Source organism: Oncorhynchus keta, chromosome 22 (genome assembly GCF_023373465.1).
Source record: "Oncorhynchus keta strain PuntledgeMale-10-30-2019 chromosome 22, Oket_V2, whole genome shotgun sequence".
In the NCBI taxonomy this organism is placed as follows: domain Eukaryota; kingdom Metazoa; phylum Chordata; class Actinopteri; order Salmoniformes; family Salmonidae; genus Oncorhynchus; species Oncorhynchus keta.
Genome location: NC_068442.1, coordinates 46,344,512 through 46,368,088, shown reverse-complemented (window position 1 = coordinate 46,368,088; position 23,577 = coordinate 46,344,512). Strand labels below are relative to the sequence as shown.

At 42.7% G+C, this 23,577-nt stretch overlaps 1 protein-coding gene across 1 annotated transcript in view; it reads right to left on the bottom strand.

Moving 5' to 3' along the window:
• The window catches only part of LOC118400689 (receptor-type tyrosine-protein phosphatase S-like), a 440,366-nt gene extending 419,621 nt beyond the window's left edge, over positions 1 to 20,745 (bottom strand). The window contains exon 1 of the mRNA XM_052475331.1: positions 20,481 to 20,745. The gene's annotated coding sequence lies outside the window, so the exon portion shown is untranslated. The remainder of the gene's footprint in view (positions 1 to 20,480) is intronic.
• Between the last annotated feature and the right edge of the window lie 2,832 nt (positions 20,746 to 23,577).

Genomic DNA, 23,577 nt, shown 5'->3' with positions numbered 1-23,577 from the left:
AGCCAGAGAGCAGCCATCCATCCATCAGGCTTCAACTCACACAACATGAGGCGGAGGGAAAAACAGAATGATTTACGTCCCTCTGTAGCCTGGTCAGTCTCACTCTTTTAAACACACACACACAAGCTATGGACTGTGCAGGCTTATATTGTGGCAAAGACAAATGGCCCGGCTCAACTTGTTCTCTGGCTCACCTCTACACATGGAGGGCATTACTGTCGGAGAACAACAGTAACACTTTATTTCAGAGATTAGCCATGGAGCCAACTGTACAACTCTGTAAGCCTGCCATGACACATGTTAGAGGAGGTTGTAACTGTGACAACTTTGTTGTTCCATACAGTTTTGTACAGGTATATTACTGGTTTAGTGAACTCCAGAACTACTGTCAGAAATATGTTATGACTTACTGGATACACCATTAGATAACCTACTTTATAACAGCATCAAAAGGAACCCAGATTTCATGCCACTGATAATATAGTCAAAAAACTGGGACAACACATAGAAAACGCTTACTATTTTGTACTGAAGACGTGGATGTCGATTATGGCAGCCCCTCGCACCTCTCTGATTCAGAGGGGTTGGGTTAAAATGTGGAAGACACATTTCATTTCAGTGTATTCAGTTGTACAACTGACTATGATTTTCCCTTTTCCCTTCCCTAAATGTTTTCCTGTAGCCCCAAAAAGAGAATCATTTCTCCCTCAGGCCACAGACCCCAAACCAATAGTGTTCCAACACTCCAGGTGTGCATCCAGGTGTGCATCTGCAGGAGTATTACTATCTACAACACTAACTACAGCATGTTGTCTGTCTCTCAATGTACTGAGTCATTACTTAATTCCATTGTGTTGGACTGAGATTCAGACTGATTGTTAGAGTCTGGCCTTGATCTGATACGGGACGTGACGAATGGAGAAATGTCCTTAACGTTAAAAATACTTTTCTTTTTTATTGCTTTTCCATTAAAACAATAAGAAAAAATGAATCAAATTCTATGTGAATTCCCAAATGCAGCTGCGTTGCTGCCAGAAATGGTTTGTGTCTCACGGTGTGTCCCTTTCAGATGGTTACTACCATTGCTGTACCTCAATTCCACCTCTCAAGGTTGTCATTTTCTTCTCATTTATCTTCTCAAAATATTGTCAAACCCGGACTTCACTGCTGTCGCCTGCTTTTCTCTGCCATTTTTCCAACTGTTAACGACGTAGTTGTGGAGAGTCGACTCCTATTTCTGAGTATCAAGATTCGATTCTGCTAAGATTCAGTATTTTTGGAACGGAAGAGACGAGGTTAGTTGCCATACTTTCTAGAACCCAGACACTTGCATCTTTCATAGCGAGCTAGCGAGGGACGGAGTGAGATGGGAGGTGCACAGTATAGTCAGGTTGGCCACCAGGCAGACACAACTGTGCAATATAATAATAGGCGCCATTCAGCAGATGCTTTTATCCAATACGAATGACAGTTATACATTTTACATATGGGTGGTCCTCTGGAATCAAACCCACTACCCTGACGTTACAAACACCATGCTCTACCAACTGAGCTACAAAGGACCACCAGGCCTTTCGATCGGCAATCAAAAACTGCATTTCGCAATGGAATGCTGTATCTTGCCTTTTCTTGGCTTGCAATGTCTCACAACTTCAGTAAAGCAATACCTATCATCAATGAATAGGATAGAATATTCTACACACAACAGACGGAAGACTGAATACACACGCACATCATTAGCGAAGAGCAAGCCCAGGCGAGCCACCGTGATGGAGAGAGAGAAGGGGGAAGGAAGCAAGAATGTCTTGGTAATCTATATCGCCAATATCTTGTCTAGAGTGTCTCGCAAATTCACCAAAGTAGCCTAAAGTTCACCTCGTTCTCTGTTTTTTTTTAATTACACAATTTCCCCCAGGCCTTTATAGACTAAGTATAGTTAGGCTATAACACAGGAAATGATATGTTTGTGATAACTGCACTGGGATTTTAAATTTGTGGAGGAAAATGGATTTTTCTCAATGTTAAGGATTCCAACTTCGTTGAAACATTTTAATTTTCAAACCCCTACCCAATACACACTCTTTCAATGAATGAAACACATGCATGTACAGACACACACACATACACACACACATACACATACACACACACACACACACACACACACACACACACACACACACACACACACACACACACACACACACACACACACACACACACACACACACACACACATAAATACACACACACAAAAAATGAAGCTAATAGATTATGGATCATGATCCAACCGTTTTTCATATTATTGGCTGTATAAGAGTTGTCTCTTAAGGATCCTCCTTTAAGCAGATTCATTTTGATACCACCACAAAGGATGTCAAAGGGACTTTTCTTAGAACCCGCACACTGATAGGACCACAGATCAATGCAGAGTATAGTGGTTATCAACCCTGTGGAGGCAGGATTGATGGGGTTCGGCTGTCGAGGTAGAGGTCAGGTTGCAGCGAAGGGCAGTTATCCAATGAGAAGACACCACAATGGAAGACTATTGACGAGGGCATCATTGTATTTTTATTTAACCTAAAAGGAGGAAAACTGAGTTTTTTTTCCAATAGGGAGAAAATATGTAAAACAGTGGCATCAGAAATGATTGACTAATTACTATTACTAATGTGTTGTAATCACAGGGGATTCAATTGGGAATTTTGAGTGGAGGGACTGTCCCCCCCACTGTCCCCGGGACAGGGTTTTGTCTACCATCTCTACTTCACTCTGTTCCCCCCTTGGGGTGCAAGCTTGCCAACGTCCCCCAGAGAAAATGTGCATGGTTGGTCCTTTACAGAACATATTGGAATATATTTCAGAAATATTCCTTCCTCCTATCACAGATCTGACATGATAGCATTGGTTTAAATAAGGGTTCCACTCCTATATATCACACCCTATCAACACACAATCACTGATAGCCACAAGTAGGTCAGGAAGGAAGGAAGGAAGGAAGGAAGGAAGGAAGGAAGGAAGGAAGGAAGGAAGGAAGGAAGGAAGGAAGGAAGGAACAAACAAACCATTTCCAAACTGGGCTGCAGTGGTGAATGCTGTGTTAGGCCACTTGGCTGGTTAGATGCCATTGGTCTGGCCTTCCTATCAGTCAGCCTGATGTATGGTTTCTGGGGCGACACATGAAACCTGTCACAACAAGGGTAATGATGTCCGACGCACCATATCTCACTGCAGGGGGATGGGCCAGAGCGTAGCTCAGCAACCTGGTCCCCGCTGACCTTGGGGTGGGAGGAGTGAGAGGGGACGAGTAAAGGTGTGGGGGGCTAACCTGAAACGTTTGTCCACAAAGGGCTACCTAAAGAGGGTAACAATAATTTGCTCCCTTCTCTCTGCGTGGATGTTGTTATGGTACAGGTTCATCATCCATTATCATTCATGTCATCCCTTCTTTTTCTCCCTGTTTCTCTCTATTACAACCTCTCTCTCTCTCTCTCTCTCTCTCTCTCTCTCTCTCTCTCATCTCACTTCTTAGCTATTTCTCTAATGGATTGAAAGTCTTGGGATGAGCCAACAGTCATTTAAAGATTAATGTCATCTGTGATATTATGAAGGACAAGCTGTGCACGCCGTGTGTGTGTGGATGTGTGTAAGAGAAAGAGAGATGTGTGTGTGTGTGTGTGTGTGTGTGTGTGTGTGTGTGTGTGTGTGTGTGTGTGTGTGTGTGTGTGTGTGTGTGAGAGAGAGAGAGAGAGAGAGAGAGGGACAACTACAGTAAGAGAGAGAGAGAGAGGGACAACTACAGTAAGAGAGAGAGAGAGAGCCAGAGAGAGACAGAGAGAGAGAGAGAGATCGAGAGACAGAGAGAGACAGAGAGAGAGACAGAGAGAGAGAGAGACAGACAGAGAGAGATTGAGAGACAGAGAGAGAGAGACACAGAGAGAGAGAGAGAGAGAAAGAGACAGAGAGAGAGAGAGACAGAGAGAGAGAGAGACAGAGACAGAGCGACTGAGATACAGAGAGAGTCCAACTCTGAAACCAAGACCGATTAACCTGTCTTAACCAGAACTAAGACCAATTAACCTGTCTCAGCCAGAACTAAGACCGATTAACCTGTCTTAGCCAGGACTAAGACCCATTACCCTGTCTCAGCCAGAACTGAGACCGATTAACCTGTCTTAGACAGAACTAAGACCGATTAACCTGTCTTAACCAGAACTAAGACCCATTAACCTGTCTTAGCCAGAACTAAGACCAATTAACCTGTCTCAGCCAGAACTAAGACCAATTTACCTGTCTCAGCCAGAACTAAGACCAATTAAACTGTCTCAGCCAGAACTAAGACCCATTAACCTGTCTTAGCCAGAACTAAGACCAATTAACCTGTCTCAGCCAGAACGAAGACCCATTAACCTGTCTCAGCCAGAACTAAGACCAATTTACCTGTCTCAGCCAGAACTAAGACCCATTAACCTGTCTTAGCCAGAACTAAGACCCATTAACCTGTCTTAGCCAGAACTAAGACCCATTAACCTGTCTTAGCCAGAACTAAGACCCATAAACCTGTCTTAGCCAGAACTAAGACCCATTAACCTGTCTTAACCAGAACTAAGACCCATTAACCTGTCTTAACCAGAACTAAGACCCATTAACCTGTCTTAGCCAGAACTAAGACCCATTAACCTGTCTTAACCAGAACTAAGACCCATTAACCTGTCTTAACCAGAACTAAGACCCATTAACCTGTCTTAGCCAGAACTAAGACCCATTAACCTGTCTTAGCCAGAACTAAGACCCATTAACCTGTCTCAGCCAGAACTAAGACCCATTAACCTGTCTTAGCCAGAACTAAGACCCATTAATAATATATAATATAATAATATATATGCCATTTAGCAGACGCTTTTATCCAAAGCGACTTACAGTCATGTGTGCATACATTCTACGTATGGGTGGTCCCGGGAATCGAACCCACTACCCTGGCGTTACAAGCGCCATGCTCTACCAGAACTAAGACCCATTAACCTGTCTTAGCCAGAACTAAGACCCATTAACCTGTCTCAGCCAGAACTAAGACCCATTAACCTGTCTTAACCAGAACTAAGACCCATTAACCTGTCTTAACCAGAACTAAGACCCATTAACCTGTCTTAACCAGAACTAAGACCCATTAACCTGTCTTAGCCAGAACTAAGACCCATTAACCTGTCTTAACCAGAACTAAGACCCATTAACCTGTCTTAACCAGAACTAAGACCCATTAACCTGTCTTAGCCAGAACTAAGACCCATTAACCTGTCTTAACCAGAACTAAGACCCATTAACCTGTCTTAACCAGAACTAAGACCCATTAACCTGTCTTAACCAGAACTAAGACCCATTAACCTGTCTTAGCCAGAACTAAGACCTATTAACCTGTCTTAACCAGAACTAAGACCCATTAACCTGTCTTAGCCAGAACTAAAACCCATTAACCTGTCTTAACCAGAACTAAGACCCATTAACCTGTCTTAGCCAGAACTAAGACCCATTAACCTGTCTTAGCCAGAACTAAGACCCATTAACCTGTCTTAGCCAGAACTAAGACCCATTAACCTGTCTTAGCCAGAACTAAGACCCATTAACCTGTCTTAGCCAGAACTAAGACCTATTAACCTGTCTTAACCAGAACTAAGACCCATTAACCTGTCTTAGCCAGAACTAAAACCCATTAACCTGTCTTAACCAGAACTAAGACCCATTAACCTGTCTTAGCCAGAACTAAGACCCATTAACCTGTCTTAGCCAGAACTAAGACCCATTAACCTGTCTTAGCCAGAACTAAGACCCATTAACCTGTCTTAGCCAGAACTAAGACCCATTAACCTGTCTTAGCCAGAACTAAGACCCATTAACCTGTCTTAGCCAGAACTAAGACCCATTAACCTGTCTTAACCAGAACTAAGACCCATTAACCTGTCTTAACCAGAACTAAGACCCATTAACCTGTCTTAACCAGAACTAAGACCCATTAACCTGTCTTAGCCATAACTAAGACCCATTAACCTGTCTTAACCAGAACTAAGACCCATTAACCTGTCTTAACCAGAACTAAGACCCATTAACCTGTCTTAACCAGAACTAAGACCCATTAACCTGTCTTAACCAGAACTAAGAGGCCATTCAATCAGACACTTCCAACAATTACCATCACTCTATATTCTTGAATAAATAGTCCACACGCACTATGTACAGTAGCTCCACACTGTGATAAAGAAATAGGACACCCCAGTAAACAATGAGAATACAGAGCTATATTGCATTTCAATCGCCTTCTAAAGAAACTCAAGGACATTGCGCAACAACAAAAGAAGAGAAGAAAGAAGCAAGGAATAGACCTTACAAGTTGGTGGCCGACGCCAATAACAGAATGATTAACTATCTGTAGGTTAGCTCCTTATGCTAAGCATTAGCCGGCTACAAAGCGTTAAGACCCACAGATCTGCTATCTTCATTTCATCACTCTGTTGTTGCAGAGAATTTTCACAGCAGGAAAAATAATCCTGCACACTTTTAAATGTTTTAAAAGAGCATGTAAAGTTTTAATTTCCACTTAAGAAAAATGTAACAACCCGTACAAAAATGTTGATCAATTTTAATTCACGTGTCCTGTTGCTGCAGGATTATTTTCCTGCTATGACAAACTGGTGAAATTAAGATATGACATTTCTATGGGGGTTTAGATCTGGCCCAGGGGGAGGCGATCTGGAAAGACCGAGAGCGGAGAATGGATTGCCTTCAAGCCTTTTATACAGCCATAAATTAGGGCAAATTTGTCAAAAGAGTAAGAAGGGAGAGACACAGTGAGTATGAAGTCAGGGCTTCGGTAGGCCACAAATAAAACACTATCACAATATTGAATCCATTACACTGTCAGGATACAGCTGGGGGCAGGGGTGCGTTTTATTCCTGACAAGATGTAGATAGTATAGGCCCTAGACGTTCAAAAGAAAGGAGAGGAGAGCAGAGCAGTAGCTACTTGCTAGTACATCGTCTTATCGTCTTAGACGATAAGATGATGCACTAGCGAGTAGCTACTGCTCTCTGTAGCGAGTAGCTACTGCTCTCGATGCACTAGCGTGAAGCTACTGCTCTCTGTAGCGAGTAGCTACTGCTCTCGATGCACTAGCGAGTAGCTACTGCTCTCAATGCACTAGCGAGTAGCTACTGCTCTGCTCTCCTCTCCTTTGTAGCTCAGTTGGTAGATTATGACACATGCAACCACCCGTACGTAAAATGTGTGCATGCATTACTATTGGTGACTTTGGATAAAAGCGTCTGTTAAATGGCATACATTATTATATTATGTACGTATAGTGTACCATATGAAAGTATTCAGGAATAGACCAAAACAGGATAAATCATCCTTTTGAAAAAAATATATTTGGATATCAACTTCTTTCATGGACGTTCAATATTTTGAGAGAGACAGCTGTCCAGTAGCCAATTGTCTCGACTAAAAGGCACAGCTTTTATCAGTCTACATTTTAGTCAGTTAAGCAGGGGAAATTAGGGTTAAGTGCCTTGCTCAATGGAACATCAAACTTCTTTTTTTTCTCCACCTAGTTAGCTTGAGGATTCAAAGGAGCAACCTATCGGTTACTAGCCCAGCGCTCTTAACCACATGGCTACCTGCCGCCCTCTCCCCAGTGAGTCATCATTTCAATCCTTCTACCGATGTGAAAGGAGGAAGTTTGACTTGCATATCAATTATGCTTATGTATGTTAATCCTGAGTGAGGCAAAGTTAATTATTTCAGTCGATACAGAGTGTTGCGATACATTTTAGTCTATATCTAACTGTTGTATAACGGTAATTGACCCCCCCATTCACACAGACACTTGTGCAATACAAGAGAATACACTTCTATGCCATTCCAGTGAAGGCAATGAAAGCAGATCACTGCTTTCAAGAACAAAAGATACAAACAAAGATGGCCGTGAAAGTGCCAAGGTTTAGGATTCCATGGACATGCATGAAAATGCAAAACATGCCATGTTTTCTGAGCTCTAGGAATCTAGACAGTATTATACAGTATTAAGTGAGAGAGAGCAAAAAGCCAAGCTTATTTCCAATAAGCAGAAATCGCTACGCCAATTCCTGGTTGCTCAAATTCTAATAGTTTGCCCCCCCAAAATGTTTATGTAACAAAACAAGCAGTCATTGTGTAGAGAATCATTGTACCATCTAAACCACTGTAAAATATATTTTCCATAACTAAATACATTGTAGGGCTCCCGAGTGTCGCAGCGGTCTAAGCCACTGCAACTCTGTGCAAGAGGTGTCACTGCAGACCCTGGTTCAAATCCAGGCTGCATCACATCTGGCCATGTATTGGGAGTCTCATAGGGCGGCGCACAATTGGCCCAGTATCGTCCGGGGTAGGCCGTCATTGTAAATAAGAATTTGTTCTTAACTGACTTGCCTAGTTAAATAAATAAAACACACAGCTGTTAGAAGCTGGTGTGCAATACATAAGAAATAGAACAGATATATACAGATATATACAGATATATACAGATATATACAGATATATTGCTTCTAAGACTTGCTCTCAAATTCCTATTTCGTCGGGTCACCCAATGGAATGATTTAGTCATATGATGTATGTGCACTTTAGACTAAATCTGAAACTCTGCAAGTCAAGATGCAGTGGGAAGCGCAATTGAAAGAATTTCTCAAACTGGAGGCTAGGCTTCATCTATGCCATGGCACACAGAGTTTTGTAACAAATGAGTATCATCACTCATTTAAAATCAGTCATTTTCACTATGAGTGTTAAGTTAGTACAACAACCTTTGGTTTTTATTAAATTAGAGAATGGATAACAAATCTCCAGTTATGAGACAATAATTATTACTAATTCATCTTAAGTGGCAAACTTAAAATGGTACTGGCTTAGTACTGCAGATTGGCCTATATTTTCCAGAGCTGACTGCCGAGGTATGTCTCTGAACACTGCTTGCCCTTAGTCCCTATCTGTCTTAATTTCCCTATTTAAAAAAGAAACTCCAGAATACTTTAGGAGTCGAACGGAGTAGATGACAAGCAGAGAGATGAGCCAGGAGAGAACTCAAGAGGGAAATGCAAATAGATAAAGGAAGGAGACAGACAGAGAGAGACGAGAGGGAGATAAGAGAGGGTGAGAAGAGAGAGAGTGAAGAAAGGGAGAGAGCGGTGGAACAGTGTAAAATGGAAGGGAGTTGAGCAGCTGAGATGAGAACGAGAGAGAGAGAGAGAGAGAGAGAGAGAGAGAGAGAGAGAGAGAGAGAGAGAGAGAGAGAGAGAGAGAGAGAGAGAGAGAGAGAGAGAGAGAATGTGTGTGAGAGAGAGGGAGAGGAAAATTAGAAACAGAGGAAAGAATTCAGTTGAAATGACATGAAACATGCCCAGCATGTTGGGCGGAGAACCAGGCCTTTATTCTCCTGTCAATTAAAAAGTAACTTGCTGAATTCACAGATATATCACTCTCTCTCTCTCTCTCTCTCTCTCTCCCTCTCTCTCCCTCTCTCTCTCTCTCTCTCTCTCTCTCTCTCTCTCTCTCTCTCTCTCTCTCTCTCTCTCTCTCTCTCTCTCTCTCTCTCTCTCTCTCTCTCTCTCTCTCTCCTCTCTCTCTCTCTCTCTCTCTCTCTCTCTCTCTCCCCCTCTCTCTCCCCCTCTCTCTCCCTCTCTCTCTCCCTCTCTCCAGTGGCCCTGCTGAGTCATCAAGAGGTTACAGCTGGACCAAGGCATGAGGTGTCCTACTCCTCTCATCTGCCAATCTTAAAACATTGAACAATTCAAAAACAAAAAACATGCCATGTTTTCCGAGCTCTAGGAATCTACAGCTTTAAGAGAGAGAAATCTTGCTGCTGTGATGGCACACTGTGTAATTTTACCCAGTAGATATGGGAGTTTAACAAACCCAATTTGGATAAACTCTCATATCTACTGGGTGAAATACCACAGTGTGCCATCACAGCAGCAAGATGTGTGACCTGTTGCCACAAGAAAAGGGCAACCAGTGAAGAACAAACACCTTTGTAAATACAATCCATATTTATTTTCCCTTGTGTACTTTAACCATTTGTACATTGTTACAACACTGTATATATATATAATATGACATTTGTAATGTCTTTTTTGTTTTGAAACTTCTGTGTGTGTAATGTTTACTGTTAATTTGATTGTTTATTTCACTTTTGTATATTATCTACACACATGTTTCCCATGTCAATAAAGCCCCTTGAATTGAATTGAATTGAATTGGAATTGAGAGAGTTTGTGTGTTTTTTCTCTCTAATTAAGCCTTGTGAGATTGCCCTCATTGCTACACTAACACACACATACAAGGACATGAATTAAACAGAGAAGAAGAAGCAAATTCTTGCAAGAAAGCCGCCTACCAGCACTGGGGGTCATAAAAAAAACAGCGTTTTGTCATTTCCTCCCTCGCCCTAACAAAGTGACAGAAGAAATAAATGACCTTTAAGTAGACGCCATCCCTCTACCGAGCATTCTGCCTGCCTTTCATCTATATCCTACTACTGGTCGGCGGAAAGAGGTGGCTAACTAACAAGCAGCCACCCAACAACAAAATAACCATGAAAAACTCGAACATGGAGGCAGGAAGCAGAAATAAGATGGCACAAGGTAAAAATAATCATACATCTTGAACACAGAGGCAAGAGGCAGAAGTATGATGCTAGATATGGAGAATAGAGGTTTGATGCGTGCTGCTTATGCTTGGGAAAAATGGCCCGACCCCTCTCTAGGAGCTATCATAGAGCTACAATATTCTACGCTCCCTGTGTCTGAAAACATGTCGGGACCTCTGGCTGCTCCCTGGCTTTCAATCATCTCTTCTCCTGTTCCTCCTCCGCATCCCGCACCTGGGAATCCTCCCTCCCTTCCTTCTCCACGCATTTCTTCTGGATTATGGAAGTCAAAAACAAGTTCAACCAGGCACATTCTCAACATTCCATAGATTACACAGACCCATCCATCCACAGCAGAGGACAAGTACACTGCACATGCATAGCTCCTTGCTCTTAAATCTGTGGCCCAGTGACCCACGATACTCATTGATAAGAGGCGGCCATTTTGAACTATTGACTAAGCACTGTTAGCTCAGCTAATGAACCCTGGCACCCATCTCCTCTTCATGAAACTCTATCCTCGCTTTGAAAATGAGTATACAAGCGAAAGGCAGAAACACATCGTTTTCTTCCCTTTTTTCCCTTCTCCACAACATTCCTCTCTATCAAATCAAATCCAACTTTATTTGTCACATGCGCAAAATACAACATCTCACATGCATACTGACAAGCCCTTAACCAACAGTGCAGTTCAAGAAAGAGTTAAGAAAATATTTACCAAATAATATGGAGAAGCCAAAGGGCCTAGCCTAATGCTAACAGTTAAGGCAGGTGTTGAACAAGTTGGGTGGAGAAAGCACAGGTTTGTTAATCAAGCTCAGACAAAACAATTACTAGAGTCCTTTAATCGATGGCACTGGACAAACAATGAATAATGCTTGGCTTCGGCAAAGTGCGGCGATGGGGAAATTGTTCAATTAGAATGTAATCCTCCTGATATGCTATCATACGCTAATAGCTAGACCGCGGTTTAGCACATCTGATTGGGTTGTTGTGAGACACTAAACGGCCAGCCGGAGATACGGGCACAAATTCATAAACACAAAGGCTGACAAAAACTAACATAAGCCTACTGAAGCAACAGTTAGGCGTGTCACCTTAGCCTATCCTTTTCCCTGGTGTTTTTAGCTTGTTAGCCATCACGAGTGACACACACAAATAGACGAGTCTGTTCATCCTCATTGACAAAAACACAGAGCACTGAAATTCCAATTTACAATCCCAGAATTTGGATTCACCCGCATGCATTGTCTGAAGCCCAATAGAACACTGAACATTACATCTCTGGGAGGGTTAGTAAGTAATGGCATGGGAATCAGATAGACAAATCCATTTGGATTCAGGAAGCTTTGTTTGAGCCGGTAATAGGAGAATATATAGACTGAGACAACAGAGGGGAGTCAGTAGCAGACAGTGGCAGCAATGTAGGTAGCTGTGGAATGTAGCTGTTGAATGTAGCTGCTGTAGGTAGCTGCTGTAGGTAGCTGTTGAATGTAGCTGTTGTAGGTAGCGGTTGTAGGTAACTGTTGAATGTAGCTGTTGTAGGTAACTGTTGAATGTAGCTGTGGTAGGTAGCTGTTGAATGTAGCTGTTGTAGGTAGCTGCTGTAGCTAGCTGCTGTAGGTAGCTGGTGTATGTAGCTCACCAGCAGGAAAGGAAGAGGCAGAGAGGGGGAGGAAAATATACAAATCCAGAAAGGTAGGCCATACATGTTTCAACCAGGCACAATGGCAGACATACTGTATATATGCATGTTGATCAATAATCATTGATGCCTCTTACAAAGGCCTGGTACCCCTTTCTCTATCTCTCTCCCCTCTTCCTATCTTCCCCTCTGCCCCTTACTTTTAAGTTCCCCAGGTCCATTGTTGGATCCAAATGGGCTGTATCAGGCTGTATGACAACCAGCCGTGATTGGGAATCGCATAGGGCGGCGCACAATTGGCCCAGCATCGTCCAGGTTAAGGTTTGGTCGGGGTAGACCATCATTGTAAATAATCATTTGTTCTTAACTGACTTGCCTAGTTAAATAAAAGGTTAAATGAAAAGGGAAGCTTGCACAGCACCATATGGCCACGCATACAGCAGAGTCTAAATGGATTATTCTTGAAGATTAAGATTTTATTATATCTGCAGATGAACTGTACAAGGTCATAGATCCCTCCCTTATCTTAATTCTGATGCCCGAGCCTTGGTCCTTCTTTGAAGCATCAGTCGTCCTACAACACACACACACACATACAACACACACACACACACACACACACAGGGAGCATTGTAGTACCACCTCAATAAAACATAAAAGCATTGAACATGAAAATGATGAATCATTCATAGATATTTAACCGGTAATGGCGCGTTCTAACTAACAGGGTTAACAACTAACGACAGCGACTTGCTGCCGTTGTCACAACGCGTTACCCTAACGGCCCCCCTCGCCCGGACAAACGTTGTCCACGGCGACCGGCGACTGTGTTGTCATGGCAAAGAAGCAGGAGGCGAAATGTCACGCTGACCTTCAAGAGTTAGGACTCGAGGGGCCATGTGGCGCTAGCCTCGTTAACAGCCTTGCCCCGAGAGAGACTTCTTCCTCGATGCCTCGGCCAATGATAGGGCTCTTAATTGTCAATTTTCCAGAAGGAAGGCAACCTGCCAGGGAGAGTTTGTTAACCAATCTGTATGGAGCTGATAGGAGACAGGGGAACCTGCCCGTGCTGGGAGGATGGGGGACCAATCACAGCTTGGTTTCTCATGCTGTACTGTATGTATACTACATTTACTGTTGTTTCATGTTTAGAACAAAATGGAGAATACACCCCAGGAAACATACTCAATGATACTTGTTATTACTTAAAACCTGTGAGTTAGTATACCTTCATTAGGATGTTAACCATTAGGCAACATACAGTGTACAACATAAGCATTTCGCTACACTCGCAATAACATCTGCTAAATATGTGTATGTGTATGTGACCAATCAAATCTGATTTGATACCTTGGCTATATCTATCTATATGTTACGCGATCTGTGGAAGCGACACAACCTAACCTTCTTTCTGTATCCCAGAAAGAAAGCGACGGAAATCTGCACTTAATGATTTCTTCAGAATTCCCAGCAGCATCTCCTGCTACAGCTCACCCCCCTCATTTCTTCCCTCCATCCCTTCCCTCTCTCCTTATCAATTAAGCAGAGAAATACACATAACCAAGCAGACCTTCATTGTTAGTGTCACCTTCTTTCTCATCCCCCAAGAACACAGTACAGGTTCCCCCTTTCACAGAGAGACAACTTTGAGACAGTGTTGACCCCGGATCACTCCGTGTATTCCCCTTCCAATCAGTCTGACACAAGAGAAGCCCCTAGGCGTTTCTCCCAGCAGCCACGGAGTAGAGGAGAGTGAACTTGATCTCTCTCCTCGGATGTGAGGAGACGTCCCTGGCTTTCTGCATGCAGTGGTCCCCGTCCTCAGCTTGCCTTTTCCCGACAGCCCCACTTGCATACACATCAAACCCATTAAAGTGTCAAGCTTCACAGCGGAGCAAAATAAGGATGGAAACTTAGTGGTGAATAATAGTGTTTTTTCTGCCACTCATTCGAATGGTAATGTACAATAAAGTATATCATCAAGGACCTAGCAAGTTTTCAGTGATGACGACAGACCAATAGATCTATCTGTGCAATTGAATGCAAGTGATTTTTTTCTACCTTCTCTGTGTTCCAGGACAGCAATTGCATATATATTTGAGGACCATATGCTGCCTGATAAGAACACTTGTATGCGCCACCATTTCGCCGCAGAAGAGAACTGGCGGCACCAGTTGTGGGTTCCTCTAGCATCCTCTGACCCTGTCTAAATTATTGTGAGTTATGAGGGGGCTCAGGGTGGGGAGTCTATGGATGTCAACCTTTCCTTTACCCACTATTTACATTTCTCCAAAAACAAATGAGTCGGGGCAAATGTGTTTGTGCACGGCCGGGGGAGAGGAGGGATATTCTCAAATTGACATTTTCCTACTTAGAATTTGTAATTCTGCCGGCAGCGGGAAAACATTACCCAAAACCCCCCTGACTGTTTATCTTGAGGTGACAACTAACAAGCTTCTGCCTGATAATTAGATGGCCGCCGCCGAGTGTGTGTGTGTGTGTGTGTGTGTGTGTGTGTGTGTGTGTGTGTGTGTGTGTGTGTGTGTGTGTGTGTGTGTGTGTGTGTGTGTGTGTGTGTGTGTGTGTGTGTGTGTGTGTGTGTGTGTGTGTGTGTGTGAGCGAGTGAGCGTGTGTTTCATTCAAAGTTCTCCATAACGTTGACATGATTATATGTTTCTCGCTACGCATCGTGCCTTTAGGGTGCTTTAAAAACCTCTCCAGCTGCATCCATTCCATTTGGACTGCATTAACGATGCAGTGGCCTCAATCATCCATTCCATTTGGACTGCATTAACGATGCAGTGGCCACAATCATCCATTCCATTTGGACTGCATTAACGATGCAGTGGCCACAATCATCCATTCCATTTGGACTGCATTAACGATGCAGTGGCCACAATCATCCATTCCATTTGGACTGCATTAACGATGCAGTGGCCACAATCATCCATTCCATTTGGACTGCATTAACGATGCAGTGGCCACAATCATCCATTCCATTTGGACTGCATTAACGATGCAGTGGCCACAATCATCCATTCCATTTGGACTGCATTAACGAAGCAGTGGCCACAATCATCCATTCCATTTGGACTGCATTAACGATGCACTGTTCACAATCATCCATTCCATTTGGACTGCATTAATGACACGGTGGTCACAATCATCCATTCCATTTGGACTGCATTAACGATGCAGTGGCCACAATCATCCATTCCATTTGGACTGCATTAACGATGCAGTGGCCACAATCATCCATTCCATTTGGACTGCATTAACGATGCAGTGGCCACAATCATCCATTCCATTTGGACTGCATTAAAGATGCAGTGGCCACAATCATCCATTCCATTTGGACTGCATTAACGATGCAGTGGCCACAATCATCCATTCCATTTGGACTGCATTAACGATGCAGTGGCCACAATCATCCATTCCATTTGGACTGCATTAACGAAGCAGTGGCCACAATCATCCATTCCATTTGGACTGCATTAACGATGCACTGTTCACAATCATCCATTCCATTTGGACTGCATTAATGACACGGTGGTCACAATCATCCATTCCATTTGGACTGCATTAACGATGCAGTGGTCACAATCATCCATTCCATTTGGACTGCATTAATGATGCAGTGGCCACAATCGTCCATTCCATTTGGACTGCATTAACGATGCAGTGGCCACAATCATCCATTCCATTTGGACTGCATTAACTAAGCAGTGGCCACAATCATCCATTCCATTTGGACTGCATTAACGATGCACTGTTCACAATCATCCATTCCATTTGGACTGCATTAATGACACAGTGGTCACAATCATCCATTCCATTTGGACTGCATTAACGATGCAGTGGCCACAATCATCCATTCCATTTGGACTGCATTAACGATGCAGTGGCCACAATCATCCATTCCATTTGGACTGCATTAATGACACGGTGGTCACAATCATCCATTCCATTTGGACTGCATTAATGACGCACTGGTCACAATCATCCATTCCATTTGGACTGCATTAACAATGCAGTGGCCTCAATCATCCATTCCATTTGGACTGCATTAACGATGCAGTGGCCTCAATCATCCATTCCATTTGGACTGCATTAGCGATGCAGTGGTCACAATAATACTTTCCTTTTGGACTGCATTAATGATGCAGTGGCCTCAATCATCCATTCCATTTGGACTGCATTAACGATGCAGTGGTCACAATCATCCATTCCATTTGGACTGCATTAGCGATGCAGTGGTCACAATCATCCATTCCATTTGGACTGCATTAATGACACGGTGGTCACAATCATCCATTCCATTTGGACTGCATTAATGACGCACTGGTCACAATCATCCATTCCATTTGGACTGCATTAATGACGCACTGGTCACAATCATCCATTCCATTTGGACTGCATTAACAATGCAGTGGCCTCAATCATCCATTCCATTTGGACTGCATTAACAATGCAGTGGCCTCAATCATCCATTCCATTTGGACTGCATTAACGATGCAGTGGTCACAATCATCCATTCCATTTGGACTGCCTTAACGATGCAGTGGTCACAATCATCCATTCCATTTGGACTGCATTAACGATGCAGTGGTCACAATCATCCATTCCATTTGGACTGCATTAATGACACGGTGGTCACAATCATCCATTCCATTTGGACTGCATTAACGATGCAGTGGTCACAATCATCCATTCCATTTGGACTGCCTTAACGATGCAGTGGTCACAATCATCCATTCCATTTGGACTGCATTAACGATGCAGTGGTCACTATCATCCATTCCACTTGGACATTATTAACTATGCAATGGCCACAATCATGTACTATACTGTATGATGGTGGAGTGACTGCAGAATGTGACTCATCCCACGGGAAAGGGATTGCAACCGGCGTGTGTGTGCGTGCACATGCATGTTGGCAACACAGCCCACTGGGCACACACAGTTTGAGTCAACGTTGTTTCCAAGTAATTTCAATGAAAATGGAGGTACTTGATTGTGTGTGAACAACACACGTTTGATGAGGGGCGCTTCATAAACCATTTACAACCATTAACTAGGGGAAGGCCCCAGTGATGGGACTGTCCTGTGACAGGCCTGACTGAAAATTGAACAATGTGGAGGAGACTCTTGTTTAATCCTCAAGTGGTAAGACAATGTCTCTATAGAAGAGATGAAACACTGAATAAGGAGAATGTCTTACATCTCTGATCTTGACATTCACCTCTTAGAAAAGCCCGGGGTGCACTGGTGGACGGAGGGAGATATGGCCACTATAGGGGACACCATTAGAGCTGGGAGGAAAAACTGAGGATGTCATGCTTTATTTCCATGTAGTTCCATGTAATATTACATAATAAAGAATATGTGTGGTCTAGATTTATATCAGAGACTACAACATATATGGTGTGTGGTTTTCGTGCCTTTCATTTAATTTAGCAGACATTATACTGGCATTTACTAAACACAATACAGAAAAAAGCATTTGGCTAATGTTCTATTACAACTGGATGTCTTAACTGTTCTCTGAAGAAGAGTAGGAGGGAGAAGAGGAGAGGAGGGAGGGAGGGAGGGAGGGAGGGAGGGAGGGAGGGAGGGAGGGAGGGAGGGAGGGAGGGAGGGAGGGAGGGAGGGAGGGAGGGAGGGAGGGAGGGAGGGAGGGAGGGAGGGAGGGAGGGAGGGAGGGTTCTAAAACAAGAGATGATGAAAAAAAAATCAATGGGCCACTTACCAATTATACCCAGACTTAATATAACACTGAAAAATATTTCTTCATATAATGTAAAATAGTTCCAAACCCATTCAGGGTGACATTTTGGAGGAGCTCTCATTCAGACTACTAGTTATTTACAGTGTCTGAGTGTGAGCAAGGGGCGGGGTCGCGCTTTCTGTGGAAATCTTCGGAGAAGTGTCCTCTCAGATGCTTATGGGCATTCAGGAGAGAGAGGAGTCAGTCCAAATTTCGCAAGTGATAGAGTTTATTCGTTTTTCTCTGTACCAGCATTGTAGTTAGTTTAGTTTTAGTTTTTTTATTAGGCCTGGGAAATGACTTACGTGTTAGTAATGCAGTGTAATAGTAATCAAATGTATATGATGCTGTGTATTATAATTCTCCATTACGCCTTGTTTCTTTTCACAGCCTTGACTGTGGCAAGATACTGTTCCTCGCAAGCTTATAACACACACCCATTCTGATCAAGCCGTAAGATGTCTTATCCTACAAGGCAGGACACGCAACTTCATAAAATAATATAACATTATAATGATGTATCATTCAAGAGCCCAATTAAATTGGTCCCTTTGACGGCATTCTATTGAAGATTTCGTATTTTCGTCTTCCCCTTTTCAATAAAAAAATAACAATGCCTTTGTTCTTCAAAAGTCTTTAAGACTAATTGGGAAATTCGTTTGATTGTAGGCTGCCACTGTTGCGCATTTTAATATTCTACTATTTGGGCAATAAGGAAATATGTTTTGTCATAAAACATCTTCTACCGTTTTTCATGATGTTTGTGTGCATGGGTAGCCAAGTATCCTAACAAGTGATGTATAATCTCCATCCTAACAAATCCACACAATATGCGAAGTCAATCGCTGTGTGCTCGTCTATGTATGCTAAATGTATGTTGCGAATAGTAAAACCCCAGCTAGCCAACTTGAGGAGAAAACGTTTATTCTCCACATGGGCTAACAAATAGACACCAAAAGGCAGTACAAAGGGCACAATAAGTAATTATGTAGAGTATACATAAAATACTAAAAATAAGACTAAAATCAACAGCAACCTGTCCTCCCTTCAGGTAAAATCTCTCCACTAGTCAAGGTGGTTGGAATAGGATAATGACATTAAACAGTCAGGGTGGTTGGAATAGGATAATGACATTAAACAGTCAAGGTGGTTGGAATAGGATAATGACATTCAACAGTGAAGGTGTTTGGAATAGGATAATGACATTCAACAGTCAAGGCGGTTGGAATAGGATAATGACATTAAACAGTCAATGCGGTTGGAATAGGATAATGACATTAAACAAGGGTGTCACCTGCACTTAGACAATCAATCACCAGCCTCCACTGTTCCCGTGTCCTGAGTGACTCCACCTTTCAATGAATGGATTTGAGAGCGCACCCGGAAAAACGCACCACAACTAAACATCTAAATCCCTGGCGAAGAAAAGAACTCCGCAATTGAATGCGCAAACATGGATCAGAGTCAGATACGCTTTACGATAAAGGCACATGTCAATAATGCATGTTGAACATTTTGCATTGGGCTGCCCCTACAAGATATCAAGTTGATGTTGTGTGATATCATTCAACTCTTGAAACATACAAGTATCCGGTAGCGTGCCGTTTATAATCAAAAGGCTATGAATGTATGAAGTGATTTTGTCCGGGCGTATAGGCTACATTCATATGAATGGTGGTCTTAACTGCTAAGCAAACGCCTCTCATGGTTGGCTTCGTTAATGTACACCCCCGTGGAGATATACACCTTCTCACTGAAGATGATTCAGTAATGCGTTATTCATAACTACATCTGAAACTTCAAGGATTTATACTGTAACAAATGGTTGCGCTAAACAAATACCCAGTAAGGCTATTGTAAATCAAATAAAGTGAATAAACTTGTAATAACCAACAAACGGACACGTCAATAACGTCTAAACTAGGGCGATGCGACTGTAGGCTCTACATTTCTTTATAACAAGCTATTTTTGAAACCGCTATAACGTTTGCCCACACCAGTAGATTACTCTGTACAAGAATATGAGAGAATGGCATCCGGCACATTTTTGGCTACGGAGTAGGGTTACCAGTGTCACCTAACCTTTGCGGTATCAGCGTCAGCTCTACCCCGCCGCTTCTTGGTCCGTCGAGCAAGTACTTTGTATAGCATCCGAGTTCGGCATCTGAGTACTCTTGAGAGCTGCTCTTTAGGTACCACTAAGCAGCCTGCATCCACCTCATAGGCTACTGGGTCAGCTGAATTCACAAGTATGGACAGAGGCACTATCGGACGCAGACTGCCTGTCGCGCATTCCACAATGTAGAACCAGTTGAAATACATATTTTCTCCTTTAAAGAAGAACCTCAAAGCATACAAATACAACTCCGTTAGAAAAAAAGACAATTGTTCCTACCTTGATCAGCGATGGAGTTCCTCTCCTTCTTATCGTGCATTCACACAAAAAAACTCACATCTTCTTGTTCAAATAAACAAATAAACAATAATCCCGTAAGCGAGCGTCCTGCGGCAGATCCAGAGAAGCGGTTTGGGTTCTAGCGCTGAGTAGTGTTTAAATCCCCCGATAGCGCAGGTTGCTCGGACGCGTGTGGTATCGCAGTTCTGTTCAGCCGCGCTTAGAGAAACCACAGCTGTCCACGTTTGGATGGAGGGTGATGTCATAGCGCCCTCCTCTTCTCCTCTCTCGTCCCCCTCCTTTTTCGCCCACCCTTCTACTCGCAGCTCCCTCCTTCTTTCTCCTCCACTGCCGTGGGTTTGTCAATAGTTACCACAGCCACAAAGTATATATCGTAAAAATGAATGCATTTTTTTCTAAACTTTTTGGTCTTAATTTAAGGTTAGGGTTAGCAGTGTGGTTAAAGTTAGGTTTACGTAAAAAAATCAGATACATTGTATAAATAGGCGGGGCTTATGACTTTGTGGCTGTGCTAACTTGTGACGACCCTCCCGTGGGCTACTTTCTCACTCTCCCGATTCTAGTTCTTCCACTTGACGTGATGAAGTCATGGCGTTGCCTACGCCCTGCCAGCCGTGCTGTCCATCAGCATCTGCAGCCTCCTTTCCGGGGATTAGATGGAATAAAAGGTGGCATGAAAAAGACCAACGTCACATCCCTCCCCTTCATGCAGCCAGTGTGGCATAAAAGAAAAGTGCATACTCCTCATAAGACCACAAAGGATTTTCTGTATGGGCCAATGTAGCAGGGCCTAGATCTCAAAACCATTTTAGTGAATCATATACCATTAAAACACGTGTGTGTCATGAGAAACCTTGCTTTACCTGAAGACGGTGCATTAGTTTCCCAAACTAATGCATAAGCTTTACCTCAGCAGGTTTACAATCATATTGCACCCTAGAGACCTGAGTTCAAAGCCAGTTAGACACACTGACAAAGAGGAGTACTTCAATCCAGTCAGAGTATGTACACTACCAGTCAAAGGTTTGGACACACCTACTCATTCAAGGGTTTTTCTTTATTTTTGACTATTTTCTACATTGTAGAATAATAGTGAAGACATCAAAACTATGAAATAACACATGGAATCATGTAGTAAGCAAAAAAGTGTTAAACATATCAAAATATATTTTAGATTTTAGATTCTTCAAAGTATCCACCCATTGCCGTGATGACAGCTTTGCACACTCTTTGCAGCTTTGCATTCTCTCAACCAGCTTCATGAGGAATGCTTTTCCAACAGTCTTGAAGGAGTTCCCACATATGCTGAGCACTTGTTGGCTGCTTTTCCTTCACTCTGCGGTCCAACTCATCCCAAACCATCTCAATTGGGTTGAGGTCGGGTGATTGTGGAGGCCAGATCATCTGATGAAGCACTCCATCACTCTCCTTGTTGGTCAAATACTTCTTACATAGCCTGGAGGTGTGTTTTGGGTCATTGTCCTGTTGAAAAACAAAATGATAGTCTCACTAAGTGCAAACCAGATGGGATGGTGTATTGCTGCAGAATGCTGTGGTAGCCATGCTGGTAAAGTGTGCCTTGAATTCTAAATAAATCACAGACATTGTCACCAGCAAAGCACCACACATCATGACACCTCCTCCTCCATGCTTCACGGTGGGAACCACACATGCCGAGATCATCCGTTCACCTCCTCGGTGTCTCACAAAGACATGGCGGTTGGACTCTACAGACCAAAGGACAGATTTCCACCAGTCTAACGTCCATTGCTCGTGTTTCTTGGCACAAGTAAGTCTCTTCTTCTTATTGGTATCCTTTAGTAGTGGTTCTTTGCAGCAATTCGACTATAAAGGCCTGATTCACGCAGTCTCCTCTGAACAGTTGATGTTGAGATGGGTTTGTTATTTGAACTCTGTGAAACATTTATTTTGGCCTATCCTCTTTAGCAGAGGTAACTCTGGGTCTTCCTTTCCTGTGGCATCCTCATGAGAGCCAGTTTCATCATAGTGCTTGATGTTTTTTTGCGACTGCACTTGAAGAAACTTTCAAAGTTCTTGTAATTTTCCAGATTGACTGACCTTCATGTCTTAAAGTAATGATGGACTGTCATTTCTCTTTGCGTGTTAAAAAGGAAACTTTTAAGGAGGCACACCTGTTAATTAAAATGCCTTCCAGGTGACAGCCTCCTGAAGCTGGTTGAGAGAATGCCAAGAGTGTGCAAAGCTGTCATTAAGATTACTTTGAAGAATATCAATTATAAAATATATTTAGAGTTGTTTAACACTTTGTTGGTCAGAAACCCCTTTGAATGAGTAGGTGTGTCCAAACGTTTGACTGGTACTGTATATAAATCCGGTGCATCTCTTTTCTCCACAATATCTATTGAATTGCACCACTCCATTAAAATGTGAGGTGAAGACTGAAGCGAGTAGAGCCTTCATTAACCCTATACTGTAACTCTGTCCCACCACCAGAACCATAAAGGTGTGTCCTCCTCTGCTCACTGATGAGGGTGCAGCCTAGAAGACAATCTCCTCTCTCTCCTGCCCTCCAAATGCATCCTTGTATTGCTGGCCTCTAACCTTGCCCTGACCCCTCTCTATTCAATTACATTTCATTCAAGGGGCTTTATTGGCATGGGAAACATATGTTAACATTGCCAAAGCAAGTGAAGTAGATAATATACAAAAGTGAAAAAAACAATAAAAATGAACAGCAAACATTACATTCACAGAAGTTCTAAAATAATAAAGACATTACAAATGTCATATTATTTATATATACAGTGTTGTAACAATGTGCAAATGGTTAAAGTAAAATAGGGAAAATAAATAAACAAAAACACAGTGGCTTGCGAAAGTATTCACCCCCTTGGCATTTTTCCTATTTTGTTGCCTTACAACCTGGAATTAAAATAGATTTTTGGGGGGTTTGTATCATTTAATTGACACAACATGCCTACCACTTTGAAGATGCAAAATATATTTTATTGTGAAACAAAAAATAAATAAGACAAAAAAAACGGAAAACTTGAGCGCGCATAACTATTCACCCCCCTAAAGTCAATACTTTGCA